Source organism: Mytilus californianus, unplaced genomic scaffold (assembly GCF_021869535.1).
Source record: "Mytilus californianus isolate M0D057914Y unplaced genomic scaffold, xbMytCali1.0.p SCAF_8, whole genome shotgun sequence".
Lineage (NCBI taxonomy): Eukaryota > Metazoa > Mollusca > Bivalvia > Mytilida > Mytilidae > Mytilus > Mytilus californianus.
In genome coordinates, this window is record NW_026262734.1 from 75,130,304 (window position 1) to 75,144,812 (window position 14,509).

The 14,509-nt window shown below is 38.4% G+C and overlaps 1 long non-coding RNA gene across 1 annotated transcript; it reads left to right on the forward strand.

Moving 5' to 3' along the window:
- The first annotated feature begins 11,550 nt into the window (after positions 1–11,550).
- LOC127712491 (uncharacterized) lies at positions 11,551–13,498 on the forward strand. The gene is made up of 3 exons (XR_007987099.1): positions 11,551–12,111; positions 12,286–12,461; positions 13,184–13,498. It is a non-coding gene; the product is annotated as an uncharacterized LOC127712491 (long non-coding RNA).
- Positions 13,499–14,509: the final 1,011 nt, after the last annotated feature.

The window sequence follows — 14,509 nt, forward strand, 5'->3', positions numbered from 1 at the left end:
TGGTATATGATATCGCAGAGTTTATGCGCCTTGAAATTAACCCTGCTAAACCGAATAATTTTCTCTGTAGGAGTTATCTCCCTGAACACTGTTTTCCTTGTTATTGCATCTCCTCCTTAACCATAAAAGAAAGCGACAAATTTATTTTACCAAATTGCTTGATATCTCCACAGAATTTTTTGTCCAATTTCGATGGAAGCGATACGAAGACTCCATATGAGAGTTATTTCCCCTTCTGTGTTTGACATAAGTGATACATTATTGTATAGCATGGATGGTAAGTTATAGAGACCTAAGGTATATGTATTTAGGGTCTTTGGTTTACTAAAATGAAATTGAGGTCAAGGTCAAAGGTCAAGGTCATATTCTAAATTTGGACTTTTCCTTGTTTTAAGATCTTCTCTGTCACTTTTGAAGATATATATAAAAGAACTAGTGCAAAATGTTTGCCTCATTGTGATGAAGATATGGTACATTTTGTCTGAAACAATCCAATGACATCTTATGGGAGTTATTGTCCTTGAAATGATTTAATTTAAGGTTAATTGATTATTACTCCAACTTGGTATATGATAAAGCCCTAAGGTTTCTTGCAAACTGTTGGTTGACATATTACTTTGAAAAATATCAACCGGAAGTGACCTTGAGTAAATCGGAAGTTGCCATTTTTGCACTTATTTCATGAAAAAGTACCTAGAAACTATATATTTTTTTAAATACGCATGCATAAACCTATCATTTGAGACCGGAAGTGACCTTCAATAAACCGGAAGTACCCAATATCTCCCTTATTACAGGTAAAAGTATATAGAAACCATATATTTTTGGATTCAGTGTGAATAAAGCTATCAGGCCACAGACCACAATTTAATTTCTCTATTAGTTCTTTATAACGTTTTGTTTCATTAAAAAAAATGCACCATGCATTTTTGTCAAATCTTTTGTGTATGTAATGTATAGTACTAGTCCAAAAATATATTAAAAATTCAGAAAGATTGAACCAATCACTCTTTCAAATTTAGCCAATACATACCCCTATGAACAAGTCAAGAGATGTTCCGAAAACTGTAAATATCACCTTTTTGCACATGGCCTTATCACTCTTTCCATATCAAAATCGGTTAAAATACAACATCCAAAAGTTTATTTCACCTCTCTTCTTTCATTTCCACCCAAAAAAAAACTAAGAAATGAGTGAGGAAGGGAAAGAAAAAAAAATACACTCTAATTTAAAGGAACTATATTAGTGGACAACGAAAAGCTAGGTCATTAATTGTGGTCTTGGGCCATCATGTGAAACCGGATGTGACATTTTTTAAACCGGAAATTGACGAATTATCTCCCTTATTTCAGGCAAAAATATATAGAAACAATTATTTATTAAATCAGTATAAAGAAACCTATGCTTGGACGCCAATAGTAACCAAGTTCGAGTAAGCTGGAAGTAGCTTTTCCTCAATAATTTAGAAAATTTATGTGGAAAGACCTTCAATTGTAGTATAATATACTATAATATAATAATAAATAAAATTAAAAACCAATTGTTCAGGAACCTATATTTTTTGGACCAAAAAATACTGTCCGAATAATTTTTCTTTAATTCTAGCAAGGTTTCGTTAAAAAAATCAAATTTCTAAAGTCTGTATCTCGAAAAAGGCTATCATTGTCGCCTATAGGGAAATTAATTGTTTATTACAATCTTAATATATATGCGTGAACCGTCAGGGGTACAACGCGTACAGGGACCGTCTCAAAACATAAAATATATAATTGCAATATCATTATACTTCATATTTAATATACTTTAAAATAAAATGCATATGTTCTGTCAAAAGCAAATAGGTTGGAATATATAAATGGCTTTCTTACTGCAATCGATTCTTTAAGTTTTTACTTTCCGATCTACAATTGAACTTTAATTTGATTGTCGAAATATAATACAATGTCACGTGGTAACATATCAATAGAGGGACCGTATCAAAGACATAGATAACTACCTGTATAAATGATCGAAAAATAGCCTAAAACTACACATTTTTGCAACGTCCTGATTAATCCTATAATGCTAATGTTAATCAAGCTTTAGCTTAACAAAGCAAATTGTTTTGCAACGTGTAGAGTGTGGGTTAACTATAACTGCTAATGTAAGTCAGCTTTATCTAATAGAGATTTTTAATAAAATGACATACGTACCTAACTCGACGTACGCACGTAACGGGACCGGTTATTGCTAACCTATTAATTTTGTTAAATGCGTCATTCAAGTTTTAACTAAGTATTCCTAAACTTTAAAACCCATTCAGGATAAATTTTATCAATATCAAATGTTTCTAAGATGATGAAAAACGAACAAAATCATGGTTTTTATATATCACGTGATTATTGAGATTCCCGCCAAAACTTCACTGTCATAAGACCACGTATAGATATACGACCAGGCTGAAGCTAGCGAACAATAACTAGCGAACAATAAGCCAGCGAACAATAAGGCGATATATCTAAAAACCGAAAAAATGAATAAGACAGCAACGGCCGTCAAATGAAAAATATTTAAAAAGGCAGACATTCCGTCCAAATATTGCAATTTCAACTCTATCGTGAAATGGTATTTATCCCATCCATTGATAAAACAAGTCGCATCTCTTTTTAGGCTAATATTCAGTACCACAGTAAATCTGCATCTGTCAAGGGATTATTTATAGGTGTAAGACCACTAATGCACCCACTTCAATTTAGAACGTATGTAAAAGTAGTCCTTTCCTGTAAAATACAGCACCTTTGATGTCATTTTTTAATTGAACTAAGATACACATTTGCAGAAATGGGGGTCGACCTATTCCATGGCTTCTAGAGAAAAATAATGAGGGGTGTCACGGAGTATGATTATATAGGTCTTGTAGAGGAGAAACAGGCGCATCTTTTGCGCAAGGTATCGAAGGGCGCTATCTTCAAAAATCTGAAACTAGAGCTCAAAATTAAAAAAAAAAATGTTAAAAACAGGGGGGTTGGCCTATTCCATGGCTTCTAGAGAAAAATAATGAAGGGTGTCACGGGGTACGACTATATAGGTCTTGTAGAGGAGAAACAGGCGCATCCTTTGCGCAAGGTATCGAAGTGCGCTATGTTCAAAAATCTGAAACTAGAACTCAAAATTAAAAAAAAAAATGTTAAAACAGGGAGGGGGGGGTGGGTGGGGGGGGGGTCTATTCCATGGCTTCTAGAGAAAAATAATGAGGGGTGTCACGGGGTATGACTATATAGGTCTTGTAGAGGAGAAACAGGCGCATCTTTTGCGCAAGGTATCGAAGGGCGCTATGTTTAAAAATCTGAAACTAGAGCTCAAAATTAAAAAATGTTAAAAACAGGGGGGTTGGCCTATTCCATGGCTTCTAGAGAAAAATAATGAGGGGTGTCACGGGATATGACTATAAAGGTCTTGAAGAGGAGAAACAGGCGCATTTTTTGCGCAAGGTATCGAAGGGCGCTATGTTCAAAAATCTGAAACTAGAGCTCAAAATTAAAAAAAAAATTGTTAAAAACAGGGGGGTTGGCCTATTCCATGGCTTCTAGAGAAAAATAATGAGGGGTGTCACGGGATATGACTATAAAGGTCTTGTAGAGGAGAAACAGGCGCATCTTTTGCGCAAGGTATCGAAGGGCGCTATGTTCAAAAATCTGAAACTAGAGCTCAAAATTAAAAACAAAATTGTTAAAAACAGGGGGGTTGGCCTATTCCATGGCTTCTAGAGAAAAATAATGAGGGGTGTCAGGGGATATGACTATGAAGGTCTTGTAGAGGAGAAACAGGCGCATCTTTTGCGCAAGGTATCGAAGGGCGCTATGTTCAAAAATCTGAAACTAGAGCTCAAAATTTAAAAACAAAATGTTAAAAACAGGGGGTGTGTCTATTCCATGGCTTCTAGAGAAAAATAATGAGGGGTGTCACGGGGTATGACTATATAGGTCTTGTAGAGGAGAAACAGGCGCATCTTTTGCGCAAGGTATCGAAGGGCGCTCTGTTCAAAAATCTGAAACTAGAGCTCAAAATTAAAAAAAAAATGTTAAAAACAGGGGGGTTGGCCTATTCCATGGCTTCTAGAGAAAAATAATGAGGGGTGTCACAGGACATGACTATATAGGTCTTGTAGAGGAGAAACAGGCGCATCCTTTGCGCAAGGAATCGAAGGGCGCTATGTTCAAAAATCTGAAACTAAAGCTAAAAATTAAAAAAAAAAAAATGTTAAAAACAAGGGGGTTGGCCTATTCCATGGCTTCTAGAGAAAAATAATGAGTGGTGTCACGGGGTATGACTATATAGGTCTTGTAGAGGAGAAACAGGCGCATCTTTTGCGCAAGGTATCGAAGGGCGCTATGTTCAAAAATCTGAAACTAGAGCTCAAAATTAAAAACAAAATTGTTAAAAACAGGGGGGTTGGCCTATTCCATGGCTTCTAGAGAAAAATAATGAGGGGTGTCACGGGATATGACTATGAAGGTCTTGTAGAGGAGAAACAGGCGCATCTTTTGCGCAAGGTATCGAAGGGCGCTATGTTCAAAAATCTGAAACTAGAGCTCAAAATTAAAAAAAAAAAATGTTAAAAACAGGGGGGTTGGCCTATTCCATGGCTTCTAGAGAAAAATAATGAGGGGTGTCACAGGACATGACTATATAGGTCTTGTAGAGGAGAAACAGGCGCATCCTTTGCGCAAGGAATCGAAGGGCGCTATGTTCAAAAATCTAAAACTAAAGCTAAAAATTAAAAAAAAAAATGTTAAAAACAAGGGGGTTGGCCTATTCCATGGCTTCTAGAGAAAAATAATGAGTGGTGTCACGGGGTATGACTATATAGGTCTTGTAGAGGAGAAACAGGCGCATCTTTTGCGCAAGGTATCGAAGGGCGCTATGTTCAAAAATCTGAAACTAGAGCTCAAAATTAAAAAAAAAAATTGTTAAAAACAGGGGGTTGGCCTATTCCATGGCTTCTAGAGAAAAATAATGAGGGGTGTCAGGGGATATGACTATGAAGGTCTTGTAGAGGAGAAACAGGCGCATCTTTTGCGCAAGGTATTGAAGGGTGCTATGTTCAAAAATCTGAAACTAGAGCTCAAAATGTAAAAAAAAAATGTAAAAAAACAGGGGGGTTGGCCTATTCCATGGCTTCTAGAGAAAAATAATGAGGGGTGTCACGGTTTATAACTATATAGGTCTTGTAGAGGAGAAACAGGCGCATCTTTTGCGCAAGTATCGAAGGGCGCTATCTTCAAAAATCTGAAACTAGAGCTCAAATTTAAAAAAAAAATTGTTAAAAACAGGGGGGTTGGCCTATTCCATGGTTTCTAGAAAAAAATAATGAGGGGTGTCACGGGGTACGACTATATAGGTCTTGTAGAGGAGAAACAGGCGCATCCTTTGCGCAAGGTATCGAAGTGCGCTATGTTCAAAAATCTGAAACTAGAACTCAAAATTAAAAAAAAAAAATGTTAAAAACAGGGGGGGGGTCTATTCCATGGCTTCTAGAGAAAAATAATGAGGGGTGTCACGGGGTATGACTATATAGGTCTTGTAGAGGAGAAACAGGCGCATCTTTTGCGCAAGGTATCGAAGGGCGCTATGTTCAAAAATCTGAAACTAGAGCTCAAAATTAAAAAATGTTAAAAACAGGGGGGTTGGCCTATTCCATAGCTTCTAGAGAAAAATAATGAGGGGTGTCACGGGGTATGACAATATAGGTCTTGTAGAGGAGAAACAAGCGCATCTTTTGCGCAAGGTATCGAAGGGCGCTATGTACTAAATTCTGAAACTAGAGCTCAAAATAAAAAAAAAATGTTAAAAACAGGGGGGTTGGCCTATTCCATGGCTTCTAGAGAAAAATAATGAGGGGTGTCACGGGATATGACTATATAGGTCTTGAAGAGGAGAAACAGGCGCATTTTTTGCGCAAGGTATCGAAGGGCGCTATGTTCAAAAATCTGAAACTAGAGCTCAAAATTTAAAAAAAAATTGTTAAAAACAGGGAGGTTGGCCTATTCCATGGCTTCTAGAGAAAAATAATGAGGGGTGTCACGGGATATGACTATGAAGGTCTTGTAGAGGAGAAACAGGCGCATCTTTTGCGCAAGGTATCGAAGGGCGCTATGTTCAAAAATCTGAAACTAGAGCTCAAAATTAAAAACAAAATTGTTAAAAACAGGGGGGATGGCCTATTCCATGGCTTCTAGAGAAAAATAATGAGGGGTGTCACGGGATATGACTATGAAGGTCTTGTAGAGGAGAAACAGGCGCATCTTTTGCGCAAGGTATCGAAGGGCGCTATGTTCAAAAATCTGAAACTAGAGCTCAAAATTTAAAAACAAAATGTTAAAAACAGGGGGGTTGGCTTATTCCATGGCTTCTAGAGAAAAATAATGAGGGGTGTCACAGGACATGACTATAAAGGTCTTGTAGAGGAGAAACAGGCGCATCCTTTGCGCAAGGAATCGAAGGGCGCTATGTTCAAAAATCTGAAACTAAAGCTAAAAATTAAAAAAAAAATGTTAAAAACAAGGGGGTTGGCCTATTCCATGGCTTCTAGAGAAAAATAATGACTGGTGTCACGGGGTATGACTATAAAGATCTTGTAGAGGAGAAACAGGCGCATCTTTTGCGCAAGGTATCGAAGGGCGCTATGTTCAAAAATCTGAAACTAGAGCTCAAAAATAAAAAAAAAAATTGTTAAAAACAGGGGGTTGGCCTATTCCATGGCTTCTAGAGAAAAATAATGAGGGGTGTCAGGGGATATGACTATAAAGGTCTTGTAGAGGAGAAACAGGCGCATCTTTTGCGCAAGGTATCGAAGGGCGCTATGTTCAAAAATCTTAAACTAGAGCTCAAAATTTAAAAAAAAAATGTAAAAAAACAGGGGGGATGGCCTATTCCATGGCTTCTAGAGAAAAATAATGAGGGGTGTCACGGTTTATAACTATATAGGTCTTGTAGAGGAGAAACAGGCGCATCTTTTGCGCAAGTATCGAAGGGCGCTATGTTCGAAAATCTGAAACTAGAGCTCAAAATTAAAAAAAAAAATTGTTAAAAACAGGGGGGTTGGCCTATTCCATGGCTTCTAGAGAAAAATAATGAGGGGTGTCATAGGACATGACTATATATATCTTGAAGACCAGAAACAGGCGCATCCTTTGCGCAAGGTATCGAAGGGCGCTATGTTCAAAAATCTGAAACTAAAGCTAAAAATTAAAAAAAAAAATGTTAAAAACAAGGGGATTGGCCTATTCCATGGCTTCTAGAGAAAAATAATGAGGGGTGTCACGGGACATGACTATATAGGTCTTGTAGAGGAGAAACAGGCGCATCTTTTGCGCAAGGTATCGAAGGGCGCTATGTTCAAAAATCTGAAACTAGAGCTCAAAATTTAAAAAAAAATGTTAAAAACAGGAGGGTTGGCCTATTCCATGGCTTCTAGAGGAAAATATGGAGGGGTGTCACGGGATATGACTATAAAGGTCTTGTAGAGGAGAAACAGGCGCATCTTTTGCGCAAGGTATCGAAGGGCGCTATGTTCAAAAATCTGAAACTAGAGCTCAAAATTTAAAAAAAAAATGTTAAAAACAGGGGGTGTGTCTATTCCATGGCTTCTAAAGAAAAATAATGAGGGGTGTCACGGGGTATGACTATATAGGTCTTGTAGAGGAGAAACAGGCGCATCTTTTGCGCAAGGTATCGAAGGGCGCTATGTTCAAAAATCTGAAACTAGAGCTCAAAATTAAAAAAAAAAAATGTTAAAAACAGGGGGGTTGGCCTATTCCATGGCTTCTAGAGAAAAATAATGAAGGGTGTCACGGGACATGACTATATAGGTCTTGTAGAGGAGAAACAGGCACATCCTTTGCGCAAGGTATCGAAGGGCGCTATGTTCAAAAATCTGAAACTAGAGCTCAAAATTTAAAAAAAAATGTTAAAAACAGGGGGTAGGCCTATTCCATGGCTTCTAGAGAAAAATAATGAAGGGTTTCACGGGGTACGACTATATAGGTCTTGTAGAGGAGAAACAGGCGCATCCTTTGCGCAAGGTATCGAAGTGCGCTATGTTAAAAAATCTGAAACTAGAGCTCAAAATTTAAAAAAAAAAATGTTAAAAACAGGGGGTAGGGTGGGGGGAGGGGGGGGTCTATTCCATGGCTTCTAGAGAAAAAAAATGAGGGGTGTCACGGGGTATGACTATTTAGGTCTTGTAGAGGAGAAATAGGCGCATCTTTTGCGCAAGGTATCGAAGGGCGCTATGTTCAAAAATCTGAAACTAGAGCTCAAAATAAAAAATGTTAAAAACAGGGGGGTTGGCCTATTCCATGGCTTCTAGAAAAAAATAATGAGGGGTGTCACGGGATATGACTATAAAGGTCTTGTAGAGGAGAAACAGGCGCATCTTTTGCGCAAGGTATCGAAGGGCGCTATGTTCAAAAATCTGAAACTAGAGCTCAAAATTAAAAACAAAATTGTTAAAAACAGGGAGGTTGGCCTATTCCATGGCTTCTAGAGAAAAATAATGAGGGGTGTCACGGGATATGATTATGAAGGTCTTGTAGAGGAGTAACAGGCGCATCTTTTGCGCAAGGTATCGAAGGGCGCTATGTTCAAAAATCTGAAACTAGAGCTCAAAATTTAAAAACAAAATGTTAAAAACAGGGGGGTTGGCCTATTCCATGGCTTCTAGAGAAAAATAATGAAGGGTGTCACGGGACATGACTATATAGGTCTTGTAGAGGAGAAACAGGCGCATCCTTTGTGCAAGGTATCGAAGGGCGCTATGTTCAAAAATCTGAAACTAGAGCTCAAAATTTAAAAAAAAATGTTAAAAACAGGGGGTTTGCCTATTCCATGGCTTCTAGAGAAAAATAATGAAGGGTTTCACGGGGTACAACTATATAGGTCTTGTAGAGGAGAAACAGGCGCATCCTTTGCGCAAGGTATCGAAGTGCGCTATGTTAAAAAATCTGAAACTAAAGCTCAAAATTTAAAAAAAAAAATGTTAAAAACAGGGGGTGGGGGGGTGGGGGAGGGGTCTATTCCATGGCTTCTAGAGAAAAAAAATGAGGGGTGTCACGGGGTATGACTATATAGGTCTTGTAGAGGAGAAACAGGCGCATCTTTTGCGCAAGGTATCGAAGGGCGCTATGTTCAAAAATCTGGAACTAGAGCTCAAAATAAAAAAAAAATTGTTAAAAACAGGGGGGTTGGCCTATTCCATGGCTTCTAGAGAAAAATAATGAGGGGTGTCACGGGATATGACTATATAGGTCTTGAAGAGGAGAAACAGGCGCATTTTTTGCGCAAGGTATTGAAGGGCGCTATGTTCAAAAATCTGAAACTAGAGCTCAAAATTAAAAAAAAAAAATGTTAAAAACAGGGGGGTTGACCTATTCCAGGGCTTCTAGTTAAAAATAATGAGGGGTGTCACGGAGTATGACTATATAGGTCTTGAAGAGGAGAAACAGGCGCATCTTTTGCACAAGGTATCGAAGGGCGCTATGTTCAAAAATCTGAAACTAGAGCTCAAAATTAAAAAAACAAAATGTTAAAAACAGGGGGTTGGCCTATTCCATGGCTTCTAGAGAAAAATAATGAGGGGTGTCACGGGACATGACATATAGGTCTTGTAGAGGAGAAACAGGCGCATCTTTTGCGCAAGGTATCGAAGGGCGCTATGTTCAAAAATCTGAAACGAGAGCTCAAAATTAAAAAAAAAAATGTTAAAAACAGGGGGGTTGGCCTATTCCATGGCTTCTAGAGAAAAATAATGAGGGGTGTCACAGGGTATAACTATATAGGTCTTGTAGAGGAGAAACAGGCGCATCTTTTGCGCAAGGTATCGAAGGGCGCTATGTTCAAAAATCTGAAACTAGAGCTCAATATTAAAAAAAAAATTGTTAAAAACAGGGGGGTTGGCCTATTCCATGGCTTCTAGAGAAAAATAATGAGGGGTGTCAAGGGATATGACTATGAATGTCTTGTAGAGGAGAAACAGGCGCATCTTTTGCGCAAGGTATCGAAGGGCGCTATGTTCAAAAATCTGAAACTAGAGCTCAAAATTTAAAAAAAAAATGTTAAAAACAGGGGGTGTGTCTATTCCATGGCTTCTAGAGAAAAATAATGAGGGGTGTCACGGGGTATGACTATATAGGTCTTGTAGAGGAGAAACAAGCGCATCTTTTGCGCAAGGTATCGAAGGGCGCTATGTTCAAAAATCTGAAACTAGAGCTCAAAATTAAAAAAAAAATGTTAAAAGCAGGGGGGTTGGCCTATTCCATGGCTTCTTGAGAAAAATAATGAGGGGTCACAGGACATGACTATATAGGTCTTGTAGAGGAGAAACAGGCGCATCTTTTGCGCAAGGTATCGAAGGGCGCTATGTTCAAAAATCTGAAACTAGAGCTCAAAATTAAAAAAAAAAATTGTTAAAAACAGGGGGGTTGGCCTATTCCATGGCTTCTAGAGAAAAATAATGAGGGGTGTCACGGGATATGACTATATAGGTCTTAAAGAGGAGAAACAGGCGCATCCTTTGCGCAAGGTATCGAAGGGCGCTATGTTCAAAAATCTAAAACTAGAGCTCAAAATTAAAAAAAAAAAATGTTAAAAACAGGGGGGTTGGCCTATTCCATGGCTTCTAGAGAAAAATAATGAGGGGTGTCACTGGATATAACTATATAGATCTAGTAGAGGAGAAACAGGCGCATCTTTTGCGCAAGGTATCGAAGGGCGCTATGTTAAAAAATCTAAAACTAGAGCTCAAAATTAAAAAAAATATTGTTAAAAACAGGGGGTTGGCCTATTCCATGGCTTCTAGAGAAAAATAATGAGGGGTGTCACGGGATATGACTATCAAGGTCTTGTAGAGGAGAAACAGGCGCATCCTTTGCGCAAGGTATCGAAGGGCGCTATGTTCAAAAATCTAAAACTAGAGCTCAAAATTAAAAAAAAAAATGTTAAAAACAGGGGGGTTGGCCTATTCCATGGCTTCTAGAGAAAAATAATGAGGGGTCACAGGACATGACTATATAGGTCTTGTAGAGGAGAAACAGGCGCATCTTTTGCGCAAGGTATCGAAGGGCGCTATGTTCAAAAATCTAAAACTAGAGCTCAAAATTAAAAAAAAAATGTTAAAAACAGGGGGTTGGCCTATTCCATGTCTTCTAGAGAAAAATAATGAGAGGTGTCACGGGGTATGACTATATAGGTCTTGTAGAGAAGAAGCAGGCGCATCTTTTGCGCAAGGTATCGAAGGGCGCTATGTTCAAAAATCTGAAACTAGAGCTCAAAATTAAAAAAAAAATTGTTAAAAAGAGGGGGGTTGGCCTATTCCATGGCTTCTAGAGAAAAATAATGAGGGGTGTCACGGGATATGACTATATAGGTCTTAAAGAGGAGAAACAGGCGCATCTTTTGCGCAAGGTATTGAAGGGCTCTATGTTCAAAAATTTAAAACTAGAGCTCAAAATTAAAAAACAAAAATGTTAAAAACAGGGGGTCTGTCTATTCCATGGCTTCTAGAGAAAATAATGAGGGGTGTCACAGGGTATGACTATATAGGTCTTGTACAGGAGAAACAGGCGCATCTTTTGCGCAAGGTATCGAAGGGCGCTATGTTCAAAAATCTGAAACTAGAGCTCAAAATTAAAAAAAAAAAATGTTAAAAACAGGGGGGTTGGCCTATTCCATGGCTTCTAGAGAAAAATAATGAGGGGTGTCACAGGACATGACTATATAAGTCTTGTAGAGGAGAAACATGCGCATCTTTTGCGCAAGGTATCGAAGGGCGCTATGTTCAAAAATCTGAAACTAGAGCTCAAAATTAAAAAAAAAATGTTAAAAACAGGGGGTTGGCGTATTCCATGGCTTCTAGAGAAAAATAATGAGGGGTGTCACGGGGTATGACTATATAGGTCTTGAAGAGGAGAAACAGGCGCATCTTTTGCGCAAGATATCGAAGGGCGCTATGTTCAAAAATCTGAAACTAGAGCTCAAAATTTGAAAAAAAGTGGTTGAAAACAGGGGAGTTGGCCTATTTCATGGCTTCTAGAGAAAAATAATGAGGGGTGTCACGGGGTATGACTATATAGGTCTTAAAGAGGAGAAACAGGCGCATCTTTTGCGCAAGGTATCGAAGGGCGCTTTGTTCAAAAATCTGAAACTAGAGCTCAAAATTTAAAAAAAATGTTAAAAACAGGGGGTTGGCCTATTCCATGGCTTCTAGAGAAAAATAATGAGGGGTGTCCCGGGGTATGACTATATAGGTCTTGTAGAGGAGAAACAGGCGCATCTTTTGCGCAAGGTATCGAAGGGCGCTATGTTCAAAAATCTGGAACTAGAGCTCAAAATAAAAAAAAAATTGTTAAAAACAGGGGGGTTGGCCTATTCCATGGCTTCTAGAGAAAAATAATGAGGGGTGTCACGGGATATGACTATATAGGTCTTGAAGAGGAGAAACAGGCGCATTTTTTGCGCAAGGTATTGAAGGGCGCTATGTTCAAAAATCTGAAACTAGAGCTCAAAATTTAAAAAAAAAAATGTTAAAAACAGGGGGGTTGACCTATTCCAGGGCTTCTAGTTAAATATAATGAGGGGTGTCACGGAGTATGACTATATAGGTCTTGAAGAGGAGAAACAGGCGCATCTTTTGCACAAGGTATCGAAGGGCGCTATGTTCAAAAATCTGAAACTAGAGCTCAAAATTTAAAAACAAAATGTTAAAAACAGGGGGGTTGGCCTATTCCATGGCTTCTAGAGAAAAATAATGAAGGGTGTCACGGGACATGACTATATAGGTCTTGTAGAGGAGAAACAGGCGCATCCTTTGCGCAAGGTATCGAAGGGCGCTATGTTCAAAAATCTGAAACTAGAGCTCAAAATTTAAAAAAAAATGTTAAAAACAGGGGGTTTGCCTATTCCATGGCTTCTAGAGAAAAATAATGAAGGGTTTCACGGGGTACGACTATATAGGTCTTGTAGAGGAGAAACAGGCGCATCCTTTGCGCAAGGTACCGAAGTGCGCTATGTTAAAAAATCTGAAACTAAAGCTCAAAATTTAAAAAAAAAAATGTTAAAAACAGGGGTTGGGGGGGGTGGGGGAGGGGTCTATTCCATGGCTTCTAGAGAAAAAAATGAGGGGTGTCACGGGGTATGACTATATAGGTCTTGTAGAGGAGAAACAGGCGCATCTTTTGCGCAAGGTATCGAAGGGCGCTATGTTCAAAAATCTGAAACTAGAGCTCAAAATAAAAAAAAAATTGTTAAAAACAGGGGGGTTGGCCTATTCCATGGCTTCTAGAGAAAAATAATGAGGGGTGTCACGGGATATGACTATATAGGTCTTGAAGAGGAGAAACAGGCGCATTTTTTGCGCAAGGTATTGAAGGGCGCTATGTTCAAAAATCTGAAACTAGAGCTCAAAATTTAAAAAAAAAATGTTAAAAACAGGGGGGTTGGCCTATTCCATGGCTTCTAGTTAAAAATAATGAGGGGTGTCACGGAGTATGACTATATAGGTCTTGAAGAGGAGAAACAGGCGCATCTTTTGCACAAGGTATCGAAGGGCGCTATGTTCAAAAATCTGAAACTAGAGCTCAAAATTAAAAAAACAAAATGTTAAAAACAGGGGGTTGGCCTATTCCATGGCTTCTAGAGAAAAATAATGAGGAGTGTCACGGGACATGACATATAGGTCTTGTAGAGGAGAAACAGGCGCATCTTTTGCGCAAGGTATCGAAGGGCGCTATGTTCAAAAATCTGAAACGAGAGCTCAAAATTTAAAAAAAAAATGTTAAAAACAGGGGGGTTGGCCTATTCCATGGCTTCTAGAGAAAAATAATGAGGGGTGTCACAGGATATAACTATATAGGTCTTGTAGAGGAGAAACAGGCGCATCTTTTGCGCAAGGTATCGAAGGGCGCTATGTTCAAAAATCTGAAACTAGAGCTCAATATTAAAAAAAAAATTGTTAAAAACAGGGGGGTTGGCCTATTCCATGGCTTCTAGAGAAAAATAATGAGGGGTGTCACGGGATATGACTATATAGGTCTTAAAGAGGAGAAACAGGCGCATCTTTTGCGCAAGGTATTGAAGGGCTCTATGTTCAAAATTTAAAACTAGAGCTCAAAATTAAAAAACAAAAATGTTAAAAACAGGGGGTCTGTCTATTCCATGGCTTCTAGAGAAAATAATGAGGGGTGTCACAGGGTATGACTATATAGGTCTTGTACAGGAGAAACAGGCGCATCTTTTGCGCAAGGTATCGAAGGGCGCTATGTTCAAAAATCTGAAACTAGAGCTCAAAATTAAAAAAAAAAAATGTTAAAAACAGGGGGGTTGGCCTATTCCATGGCTTCTAGAGAAAAATAATGAGGGGTGTCACAGGACATGACTATATAAGTCTTGTAGAGGAGAAACATGCGCATCTTTTGCGCAAGGTATCGAAGGGCGCTATGTTCAAAAATCTGAAACTAGAGCTCAAAATTAAAA